Genomic DNA, 12,051 nt, shown 5'->3' on the forward strand with positions numbered 1-12,051 from the left:
TTGGAGAAGCGGTTGCTTATTGAACTTCATTCGAGCAAAAGCATTTTAGCATAACGTTTATGAGCTAGTTTCCCTCTTGGGGGATTGGCATATTACAATTATACCAGGTGTGTTGGGGCTTCTTAACTCATGATTTTAACAGATGTATATTATTTCTCTTTCTCTATCATCATGTTGCAGAATTTTCACCTGGAGGAGTTAAGTTCAGAACATCATAATATGTAACGCCATAGCAACTGTGAATTACAACTTATCTTCAGGACAGTTTAAAGCAAGTAGACTTGCAATCAGCTGTTTCACTCTTGCCCCATATTGTCTTTTGATGTAACCAGGTCTATTATGTTTAATATGTACAAGTATTTTTTAAGACCATTGGGTGATATGTAAGGGAGATTTAGCTGCTCATGCAACTGCATAGAAGTTACCTCCTTGGTGAACTTTTTCTTTGAGAGTTACATTCTTGATAAGGACACTGCACTTAGCTCATGACAGGGTGTAAAATTTTAGCCCTTCAACTAGTGGATGCCCAAAGATTTATTTGGACAGGATCTTCTGACCTTTTTCTGGGCCTCTGAGACTGGGGACAGGGAGTTGTCCTAACACTAGAGATCTTTCAGCAGTGGTTTCTCCTAAAAACACTTGTGAACTGAGTAGGGGTATTAGACTGAGAGCTGGATAATTTTATCCACACCCCAGAGTTTCATAGTCCCCTGGTTAAAATGTTTTTTACTGTCATCAGTTCCTAACTTGTGTATAATAGGTTTCCAGCATTTCATTTCTTGATTATGTATCTATTATGGGATCTTGTCTTTTACATTATTGTGTGGCCTATAAATATTAATTCTTCTTTTTATTTTAAATTATTTTAGCCCTTCATGACTGTATTTTCAATGAAATACACTGCCTGTATTTTTGTACTAGTTTTCAAAATAGAGAATTTGGAGAGATTTCTTAAATAAGTTTTCTAAAAACAATTTTTTTTATTATTAAGCCAATGTTTGAAACCTGATGTAACTAAATGTTCATATCTAAAGTACTGATGTAAGGTTTTAATTTTAAAAAAGGGATATTTAAATTGCTAATAACTGTTAATAAGTTAAATTAAACCTTCCAATTATGAAAGGCTTAATAAAATGTTGAATTTTGTATCGTAGGACTGGAAACAGTTTCAGGCAGGTTGGAATGAAGAAAGGGATAAATGAATTTGGTAGCACAGTGAATAATAAATTTGATTGAATTGACCCCAGCATATTACTACATTCGTTTCTATGGCTGTTTTTCCATGCTACTATGAGTTGGAAGAATACATGTAAGAGCATTACTTTACAGTCAGATACCCTTGTTGCTAACCCTTCACTGAATTTCATGTAAGTTTGAAAACATAGCACTGTTGAATGATTTGTAAAAAATCTCAACAAAATTCACTGCTTTTTATTCAACACTTTTCATGTTAAGTTGCAGATAGTAGTCTTTCTCTCTTTCTCTCTCTTTCTCTCTCTCTCACTCTCTCTCACACACACATGTATGTATATGTGTGGGTACATACCCATTGTATTGCAGGCTTCCATACAGTTTCAATCTACCAATTTCACTCACAAGGCATTTGTTAGTCTGAGAGTCTGAAGCTACAACAGGAAACACTTAACTAAGGTACCTTGCACTAAAATAGAATTTAATATTCCATGGCAAGAAATTGAACTCTGTATTTACACAGCCTTACTTATTTTTCACCATCAGCAAATGAAAATAAAAGCTCATATCAACAGGATTTGAATTTTGGACAGTAAGGTACCAAATTGGATGTAAACAGTAAAACATGTACAAGTTTTGAGACTTTTCAAGTGAGACATTAATTTCAAATAAGTACAAAACCCTAATCTCCTTCGAAGTAGGATCTTCTGGTTTCAGTACACTTGTGTAATGCTCCAACCACTCTACAAAGGTCTCATGGAAGACCTCCCATGTGAAGGTGTGTCACGGCTCCTTCAGCTTGAGGAACAACTGACAGTCATAGGGAGAAAGGTCTGGACTGGAGAATTGATGAGGAACAGTTTCGATGCCATCTCTGTCAAATAGTTGGTTATCAGGATGGAATTGTAGACTAGTGCATTTTCCTTGTGCAGGTGCCACCAACCCTAATGGTGGTGGTGGTGGTGGTGCCCTGGCCTTTTCTGGCAAAATCTCTTCCTGAACAGCTTTGAAACACGCACAAGATACTCTTTGTTGACTCTCTGGCCAGACAGACTCCAGTGAATGTGGATGATCCCTTTGCTGTTGAAAAGGGTATCACCATAGGATTCTTGGACTTACTTTGCTAAGGCTCTTTTGCGTCAGTGTAAAACAGATGCTTGGCTGATACATGTTAATCCATGAGCAGTCTTGAGCATTTCATAAGTTTGTATAGTATTTTTTATCTGGTTTAACTCCTAACCTTATTTAATAGTCTGCTTCCAAATTGTCTTCACGTCTGACTGCAAACTAATCAGCTGTGACAAGCAGTGTTTAACTGGGCATGTTCAAAGTTCTGCTACAGATGTCTCCTTCAATCTGAAATAACAAAAGTTAGCAGGTCAGTAATGTATAATAATGATATCATAAAATTAGAATAATCAAGGACATAGGCGCAGGCGTGGCTGTGTGGTAAGAAGCTTGCTTCCCAACCACATGGTTCCTGGTTCAGTTCCACTGCGTGACACCTTGGGCAAGTGTCTTCTACTTTAGCCTTGGGCTGACTAAAGCCTTGTCAGTGGATTTGGTTGATGGAAACTGAAAGAAGCCTGCCATATACATATATATATATATGTATATATGTGTGTGTTTGTGTCTGTCTCTCTACCATCGCTTGACAACTGATGTTGGTGTGTTTACGTCCCCCATAACTTAGCGGTTCGGCGAAAGTGACTGATAGAATAAGTACCAGGCTTACAAAGAGTGAGTCCAGGTATCGGTTTCTTCAACTAAAAGGCAGTACTGCAGCATGTCCACACTCAAAATGATTGAAACAAGTAAAAGAGAGGACAGTTATAACTGCCTCTCCTAAAAAAGTCTTAAAACTTCTGGAACGCACTTCGTACATTTTACTGTCTTAGATAGCCGTCATCCTTAGATTCTTCCTCATTATTGCCAGTTAATATAGGATTGGTGCTAGAAGTAGGAATTTATAAAGGAAAATAGTGTACATGGGCTTGGTAAGGAGAATATTAGATATCATACCACTTTTAATTAGCATTATTACTTACTATGTAATAGTAGTTACTGTGTCTCGTTAACTTAACCGTTTACACCCTTTCCAGTCTCTGATAACCTCATTGAGATCTACCACATTCTTCAGTGAGAAATAACTACAAAGGCCAGGCTTCCTCTTCATAGGCTGAAATACTTTAGTCTTGGTCTATTACTAACACTTCAAAAAGTATAAATAAGATTTACAGTACTATAGTACTATTCACATATCTAGTATATATGTTCATTCCATGATTTTGTACAGTTTTTCCAGTGTTTTGCCAGTATGGATTAAAGGGACTGATTTACTCTTTACTTGGCTAAAGACATGATTGTCTGTGTTAACATCTGTCAGTGGAGTCAACAAAGAAGTCTCTGTCTCTGGTCGATCGATTTGTTGGAAAAAGCAGTCGAGTCTCTCAAACATTCATCTTATCGTCTTCAAAAAATGAACACATTGGATAAATTTGACTGTAAGTGCACTCTGTCTGGGAAAAGATGGAATAATCACAACTGGAATACCTTTAACTGTAAGTCTGCTTTAGAGTTAAACATCTCTCAATGTAAAAAAAACAGAAGTGCTAATAATTCCAACAGTGACTAACGAAACAAAATTTAAATCCTATTTTGTGCATGCATTCATAATATCTGATATTAAGGAGATTAGGGACTTGTAAGTTTTGTGTTCTTGATTTTGGTCTTTTTCCTGGTTGTCACTCTTTTTTACACACACATATATGCACATCCATTCACAATCACTGATTGTGCCTGAGAGTAAGTTGGGGTGGAGTTTTCTATGGCCTGATGCCCTTCCTAATGCCAACTCTCACCCATTTCCGAGCAAGGAAATAATTTTCCAGTCTGCGAAATAATAAGCAGCCTAAGTAGGGTTGTGTGGAAGAATGGAAGCAAATGACACCAGTTAAGCAAGCTTTTTGTTTACAAACATTGTGCGACACGGCAAGAAGCTGAGACATGCTTCTGCAGTGGGCACTGTTTGCTTACAATGATATTGTTTACAACCAGTGAACATACATAGAGGCAAGGAGGAAATATATACATGCATCATGTATATACATACATATATATACGACAGACTTCTTTCAATTTCCATCTACCGAATCCACTCAAGTCTTTGATTGACCTAAGACTAATAGTAGAAAACCTTTGCCCATGGTGCCACACATTGGGACTGATCTAATTACCATTCTTGGAATCTTATATCGACAGAATTTTGTTGAATTTCTGCAGCCAGTTGTGCTTTCTGTTGCTAATCCTCGCCTTTTTCCGGGTAAGGGAATATCTCCCCATGATCGCGTATTTTTCACAGGGGACTAGAATTGGCCGATATTGCTTGTATGATGGTGAGTCTCATTTGCAACCACCACATGCTGTCAGAATTAGAGGACACATACATACATCAGGCTTCTTCTAGTTATCAGCTATTTAATCAGAGCACAAGACTTTTCTCGGTCCGAGGCTAGAGTAGAAAATACTTGAAGGTGCTGTGCAGTGGAACTGGAATTGAACATGGGACCACATAATTGGGAAGCAAGTTTCTCAACTACACAGTCGTTCTTGCATCTATCTATCTATCTGTCTGTCTTGTGTGTAATATCATCATCATCATTTAACGTCCGTTCTCCATGCTAGCATGGGTTGGACGGTTCGACCAGGGATCTGGGAAGCCAGAAGGCTGCACCAGGCTCCAGTCTTATCTGGCAATGTTTCTACAGCTGGATGCCCTTCCTAACGCCAACCACTCCGTGAGTGTAGTGGGTGCTTTTTACGTGCCACCTGCATATATATATAATATAAATATCTTAAAATGATGATTGAAGCAAATGTTCTTGGGGAAGAAGCTAATATTTTTTGTATCTCGCTTCATTCAGCGAGACAAGAAAAGCAAAACTAGATCAATAAATTCAGTGTGGAATACAGCCCCCACATTGAAAATGGGTTTTGCATCTGCTTTTATTCCCTTTCATATTATAGCCCTTTGTGCCACTGACTCAAGTATTAAGGAGTGGCAGTTCTTGCAAATTTTTTACTCAGACCTCATAATGTTTAAAAAGTTTGATTCTTAATTACTAGGTTTTTGAGTTTAGTCCCATTGCATGACACCTTAAGCAAGTGTTTTCTGCCTTAATCTCAAGTTGTTTCAAGCTTTCAAGTGTAATCAGGTGGGCGCCTAGTTATGTCATATTGAGTCTGTTTATTATGATTGTTATGACCAGAATTCTCTTGGACACTTTCAGCCGTCATCATTTAGCATCCACTTTTCTATGCGTGCATAGGTCAGACTGAATTTGTCGAGGTGGATTTTCTACAGCCCGATGCTCTTGTCATCAGCCCTCACCTGTTTCCCAGTAATGCAATATATCCCTAAGACTAGACATGTTTTCAACAAAGATTGGAAACAGAGGACAGGATACTTCTTGCATGATGGTGACATTCATTTACAACTAGCATATGAAGTCAAAGTAAGGAAACTGTAGCACACACGCGATATATATATACACATAGCTCTGGTTAGAGCGTCGAACTTACAATCGTGAGGTTGTATGTTCAGTTTCTGAACCAGGCTGTGTGGTTTTGTTCTTGAGCAAGACACTTTATTTTATGTGGCTCCAGTTCAGTCAGCTGTAGAAATGAGTTGCAGCATCACTGGTACTCAGCTCTATTAGCATTTGCTTTTGCCTTGAACAACATTGGTGATATGGAGAGGCGAGATTGGTATGAATGGATAACTGATGGTCTTCCACAAAGAACCTTACCTGAACTTCTGCCTCGGTGGGGAACTTTCTGGGTGCAATACCTATACATATATATATATATGATGGACTCTCCCGTTGTTAGATGAAGGTTCAACAATTTCTTACCAAGCCACCGCACAGATGATTTGTTTATAGTGATCAAATGTTTGTGTACACATAAGCTCACTTCCTCCATGAGATTGACATTACCTGTACAAGTGTAGCGGGTGCTACATGTCTGATGTCAAAATGATTACAGAGCACTGTGAAATGAATTGCTTTGCTCAAGAACACAACGCCCATCTGGGAATCAAGCCCATGATCTTGCAATCATGAGTGGAACACCTTAACCACAAAGCCATGCACCTTAACCACACACACACACACATATGTACAATAGGGCTTTCAATTTCTGTCTCCCAAACCTATCCACAAGACCTTGGTTTAGGGCTATTGTAGAAGACACTTGCTTAAGGTGCCATGCAGTAGGACTGAACCCAAAACCTTGTGGTAGGGAAGCAAGCTTTTTATCAGACAGCCTCATCTGCACTTTTTCGTTTAATTAACCTTGAAAATAAAGAATTTAACGAAATATTGAAGATTTACTGAGGTCATGTGTGAGAGTTCAGTGTTCCCCTAACATGGAATAAGATCAGGGGACATTTGTAGTACAGTGTCTTGTAGACCTGATAAGCATATCCCAGCATACAAAATTTGACAACATAAGGCAAAGATATTCTTGCAACAGCACTGAATTTACTTTAAAATGGAATATTGATCTGATGTAGGTTATAACAGTGTTTATTGGGGAGTTCGTATGAAGAATTATATCCTTTTTTTGTTTTCAGCATTACAATTTAATCTCCTAACACTTGATCCTGAGAGATCTCATTGGATTTAGAAGCTTGAAATAAATCTTAGTGCATAAAGGGTCAAAATATTTCGTTTGTTTATTGTCCGTTTTTCAATGCTAGTATGAGTTAGATGTGATTATTTAAGGCAGCATTTTGAGACTGGATGCCCTTCCTGTTGCAAACCCTTGACTGGTTTTCAAGTATGGGGTCTTTTATTCTGCCAGTGTTTGAAATCACAAAGCAGCCAGTAACATATATAAGGAATGTCAACATTCACATGTGTGCGCACACAAATGCACATGAGTGCGTGATGAGCTTCCATGCAGTTTTAAATAGCGACATGACACATGCATACTGAAAAAAAAGCTCTTACGAGGCTATGCCTTTGTTAACAGCTGTATATATTCTTTTATGTTGACAAAAATTTTCACTCCCTGCCATAAATCAAACCCAAAGTGTTAACTTTACAAGACTTGGTTTGCAATAGAGGAAAATTGCTAAATAGTACTTAGGACTGCAACAATACTACAGAAATACTTGAAGTTGTTGTACTTGGTATCTATGATAGTAGGTGGTAAAAATTAGATAATGGAAATGGCGTAGGCTGATTAACAATCTGTACTTCAAGTTAGCCATGTCAGCCAAACCGCTTGTGATGGTTTTTATTTTTATGACAAAGAATTATTAGAAATTCATTGTAACTTTTTTAATAAGCAGTATTATGCTTTATTTCAGTTAATCAAAAACTGGGTTTCTTTGTACTGAAAATAAATATAATGTAAAATTGAGTAGAATGTATCTAGTAGGACGTAAATACATTAATGTGATTGTTTCATACTCTCCTTAACTCTCTTGTAAGTAAGTTGAGCATGTTATTTGCATGAATTCTTGGAGTTTAAATTTTTTTAGTTTCCTAAGCTTTCTCAAAGGTTTCATAAGGGAGTGATAGTAGTTTTGGCATAGACTGGTGTAATATGTGTGATTTACGTATTGTATTTGGTGGCATAAAAGATGCACAGACATGTTAGATGCATCTCAATTTCAGCAATGCACATTCAAGGGAAAAAGGTTTTTTGTGCATTCTGAATGCAATGTTTATTTATTCACATTGTTTTGAATTAATTATGCATTATCTCATAGCTTTGAGATTTTGATGCTGTGATTGTTTTTTTTTTTTTTTTAGAATGACATTGTAGAGTAGGTGTGATATGCCAAATCCGGTTAGTTTGGACATAAAACTGATAAAATATTTTGGATGCATTTGACCAGTTTAAATGCTAATGAGTTAAAGTATGTCTTATGGGCTTCACTTTGCATATAGGAGCCAGTGTGGGATTTTGTTTTTCTTTTTAGAGAGAGAATATTTTGGTAAAATGTCTTATATATGCCATTGAATATGGTAATTAGACAACAATTCAGAAAAAGAAAGAAGAAACTCTTAGACTCTTTTAAAACACCTTAACCTTTCTCTCAATATGGAACTGATACTCTGTGAGCTCTGTCTTTAGTCTTTTCCCCTTCATTACCCTGAATTTGGCGCCTTCCATGCTTGTATATTTTCTGACCTCAACTAAACCTCTATTTGATGCTGATTGTATATAGTAGCTTCACATTTTCACCATCTTACCAAACTTACTACATAAACCTTTTCCCTTGCTGTATTCTTCTGGGATTTTTGTGAGCCACCTCCCCTCCTTCCATTTGCTGAATTATTCAATTTTATTTTGAACTGTAAGCTGTTCAAGCAAAATTAATATGATTTAGCAGCTAATCTCCTCATGCTCTCTCCATTTAAGACTGTGCTAGATATATATCAGGAAGTGGGAAAATCCTCTATACTTAAAATTCCTTAAGTTGTTGTAACTAAGTGAATTTGGACTTCATAATCATTCATATCCTCTCTCTCTCTTGTGTGGCATGGGTGGGTGTGCGAGATATTTCTTGGTAAGGATAAGATGGATTTATATTGCTAGTTTGACTAAGTATACAGCAGTGGTTCTTAACCCTTTTTTTTTTGTGGCCCCTTTTAAGTAGTTGTTAAGCCTAACCCCCATCTTAATGGCGAGTGTGGGATCATGACTAAACTAACTTAACATGGATAATAATTTATAAATTTTACTCAAAAGATGGATTGTATAAGCTTTTAACCTTCACAGTATCCTCTCTTCTTGGAGAGTTTGGGAGTGGTACCACCCATATTGAGAATCCTGAGAATTCCCTAGAAACTAAATGTCCAAGAATTATTTCCTGTGAGTAAAACTAGGGATGTGAAGTGGGGGAGGAGGAGTAGTAGAATTCTGCTGAATGAATATATTCTTTTACTCTTTTACTTGTTTCAGTAATTTGACTGTGGCCATACTGGAGCATCGCCTTTAGTCGAGCAAACTGACCCCAGGACTTATTCTTTGTAAACCTAGTACTTATTCTTATTTCTTTATTGCCCACAGGGGGCTAAACAGAGGGGACAAACAAGGACCGACAAAGGGATTAAATCGACCCCAGTGCGTAACTGGTACTTAATTTATCGATCCTTTCAGGATCGATAAATTTGAACTCAGAATGTAGCGGCAGACAAAATACCTATTTCTTTACTACCCACAAGGGGCTTAACACAGAGATATCAAACAAGGACAGACAAACGGATTAAGTCGATTATATCGACCCCAGTGCGTAACTGGTACTTAATTTATCGACCCCAAAAGGATGAAAGGCAAAGTCGACCTCGGCAGAATTTGAACTCAGAACGAAACAGCAGACGAAATATGGCTACGCATTTCGCCCGGCATGCTGATGTTTCTGCCAGCTCGCCGCCTTCGCCTAATACTTATTCTATCGGTGTCTTTTGCCAAACCGCTAGATTACAGGGACGTAAACACACCAGCATTGGCTGTCAAGCGATGTTGTGGGGACAAACACACACACATACATATATATATATATATATATATATATAATATATATATATGCATATATACGACGGGCTTCTTTCAGTTTCTGTCTACCAAATCCACTCATAAGGCTTTGGTTGACCTGAGGCTATAGTAGAAGACACTTGCCCAAGGTGCCACGCAGTGGGACTCAACCCGGAATCATGTGGTTCATAAGCAAGCTACTTACCACTCAGCCACTCCTAAGCGTACATTTCCAGGAAAAAACCTATTAAAATTGCATTTTTTCCATAGAAACAGACTTGGATGAAATACATTATCCTTTTGTTACTAACCTGGCTGAAATCACCTAACGTTTTGTGATATAAACTTCCTGTGTGAAGTGATCTTAATTAGAACTTGGCATTAAAATTTCATGTAAATTTGTATTAAACACCATTTAAAAGATAATTTATTAAATTCTTTGTTTTCAATGTTAATCAAAAGTACAGCTGTGACTGTGAGGTAAGAAAGTTTGCTTCTCAACCTCATGGTTTTGGGTCCAGTCTCACTAGTTCATACCATGGCCAAATGTCTTCTGTTATAACCCTGAACCAATGAAAGCCATATGCATGGATTTGGTAAGGAGAAACTGAAAGAAGCTCATAGCATATTTAAATATGTATATAAATGTGTCTCTCTCTGTCTACTTGAGTTGATACCACACAATAGGTGTAAATTTGTAGTTCTCAACCACTTTTTATTGGTGGACCCCTTTTATTACTGTTTTGTTCTGGTGGACCCCCATAGGCATTCAATATTTAAAAAACTAGATTTATTGATACTTCTTTCCAAATTCCTATTTGTTTTTCATGCATAAACTTATGTAAGTTTGCACATGTACACCATTGGAGAACATATTTCAGTGACCAAAAACATATTGCCCTTTAGCATATAAACTGGGCATATCTGGCCTAAATGTTCTTGTTTTATGTTCAAACTAGCCAGATCTGGTCACTCACACCGGTATTACAATGTCATTCTAAAGATTGTCACATCATCAAAATCTCAAAGCTGCAATATAATGCATGATTAATTGAAAACAGTGTGGATGAATAAGTATTAATTTGATATAAAAATCTGAATGCCAAAAGGTTAAACTCTGTAACATTAGAGAAAGAAACCTGGCTGTTTGTTGCAGTAAATACTTCTTAATTAAAATTTTTCATGGATCCTTAAAATACCACTGTGGCTCCCCAGCTTGTTATTCTGCTTGCATGGACCCCATCAAAATTTTATATGAACCCTTAGGGGTCATTTGGACCATAGTTGAGAACCACTGGTGTAAATGAATGTCCTTCATTTCTAATCTTCTGTGAAAATGTCTGGTCATGGAGAAATATTACCTTATTTGGAAACTGGTGAGAATTGACGACAGAAAGAGTATCTGGCCATCGAACATGTCACAACTAATTCCGTCCAACCCATGCAAATATGGAAAAGTGGCTGTTGAAAGCAATATTGATGATAATTATCAAAGACATTGTTTTTAACAGAAATACGGTAACAAAAGGATAAAGTAATGGTAGGAAAATAAGGGGCAGATATGTTGTTGGTTCTTTTTAATATCATTACCATTTGAAAGATTTAAAATGGATTATGCTAGATTTAAAATTTTGATTTACTTTTTGATAACCTCGTTAAGTTGGATAGGCTTAACATTCCTCTCTTGAGCTCTTTCAACATGTTTTTCTTAGTCTTTATTAATTACATTTGAAGTGACTTAATGAAGTAATTTTTTTTTAATATGTAATTTATTGTGGGAAATAGCCATATTTATCAAGGACAGCTGTGATATAATGTTCACTTGATCTAAGTAATCTGTAAATTATTAACAGAAATTTCTATAAATTAATTTTAAAAACATTAACTGTAAAAAGCCTTGCTGGTCTTGGGGTGGGGGTGTGATGGCATTGACACAACTCTTTCTACAAACCAATTGCAAAAACATATGTCCTTATTCCTTTGACTTTTTAAAGTTTTAAATTTGAAATGGAAAAATAATTATATTCTGTAGATTCTTATAAAAGGCACAGATTCAGCTTTGTGGTTAACAAGCTTGCTTCTCAACCATGTGATCTTGGATTCAGTCCCACTGTGCAGCACCTCGGGCAAGTGTCTTCTCTTTTTGCGCCAGGCTGACCAAAGCTTTGTGAGTGGATTTGCTAGACAGAAACTGAAAAGAAGCCTGTCACATATTATGTGTGTTTGAGTGTACCAGTGTCTTGACATCATGTGAAGGTTGTAAATGTGCATCATTCATACAAGTGTTGTTGTTCCATTGAAAGCCCA

General features: G+C 36.9%; 1 protein-coding gene across 9 annotated transcripts in view; it reads left to right on the forward strand.

Moving 5' to 3' along the window:
• LOC115219831 (wiskott-Aldrich syndrome protein family member 3) overlaps nucleotides 1–12,051 on the forward strand; it is a 178,171-nt gene that overhangs the window by 25,841 nt on the left and 140,279 nt on the right. Inside the window, exon 2 of one of the 9 annotated variants that reach the window (XM_036509641.1) lies at nucleotides 1,155–1,309. The exons of 7 other annotated variants lie outside the window; for them this stretch is intronic. The gene's annotated coding sequence lies outside the window, so the exon portion shown is untranslated. Of the gene's footprint in view, nucleotides 1–1,154; nucleotides 1,310–3,524; nucleotides 3,753–12,051 lie in introns of those variants that run through there. One more of the 9 variants, XM_036509642.1, reaches the window with a different exon arrangement.

This window comes from Octopus sinensis, linkage group LG15 (genome assembly GCF_006345805.1).
Source record: "Octopus sinensis linkage group LG15, ASM634580v1, whole genome shotgun sequence".
Taxonomy (NCBI): Eukaryota; Metazoa; Mollusca; class Cephalopoda; order Octopoda; family Octopodidae; genus Octopus; species Octopus sinensis.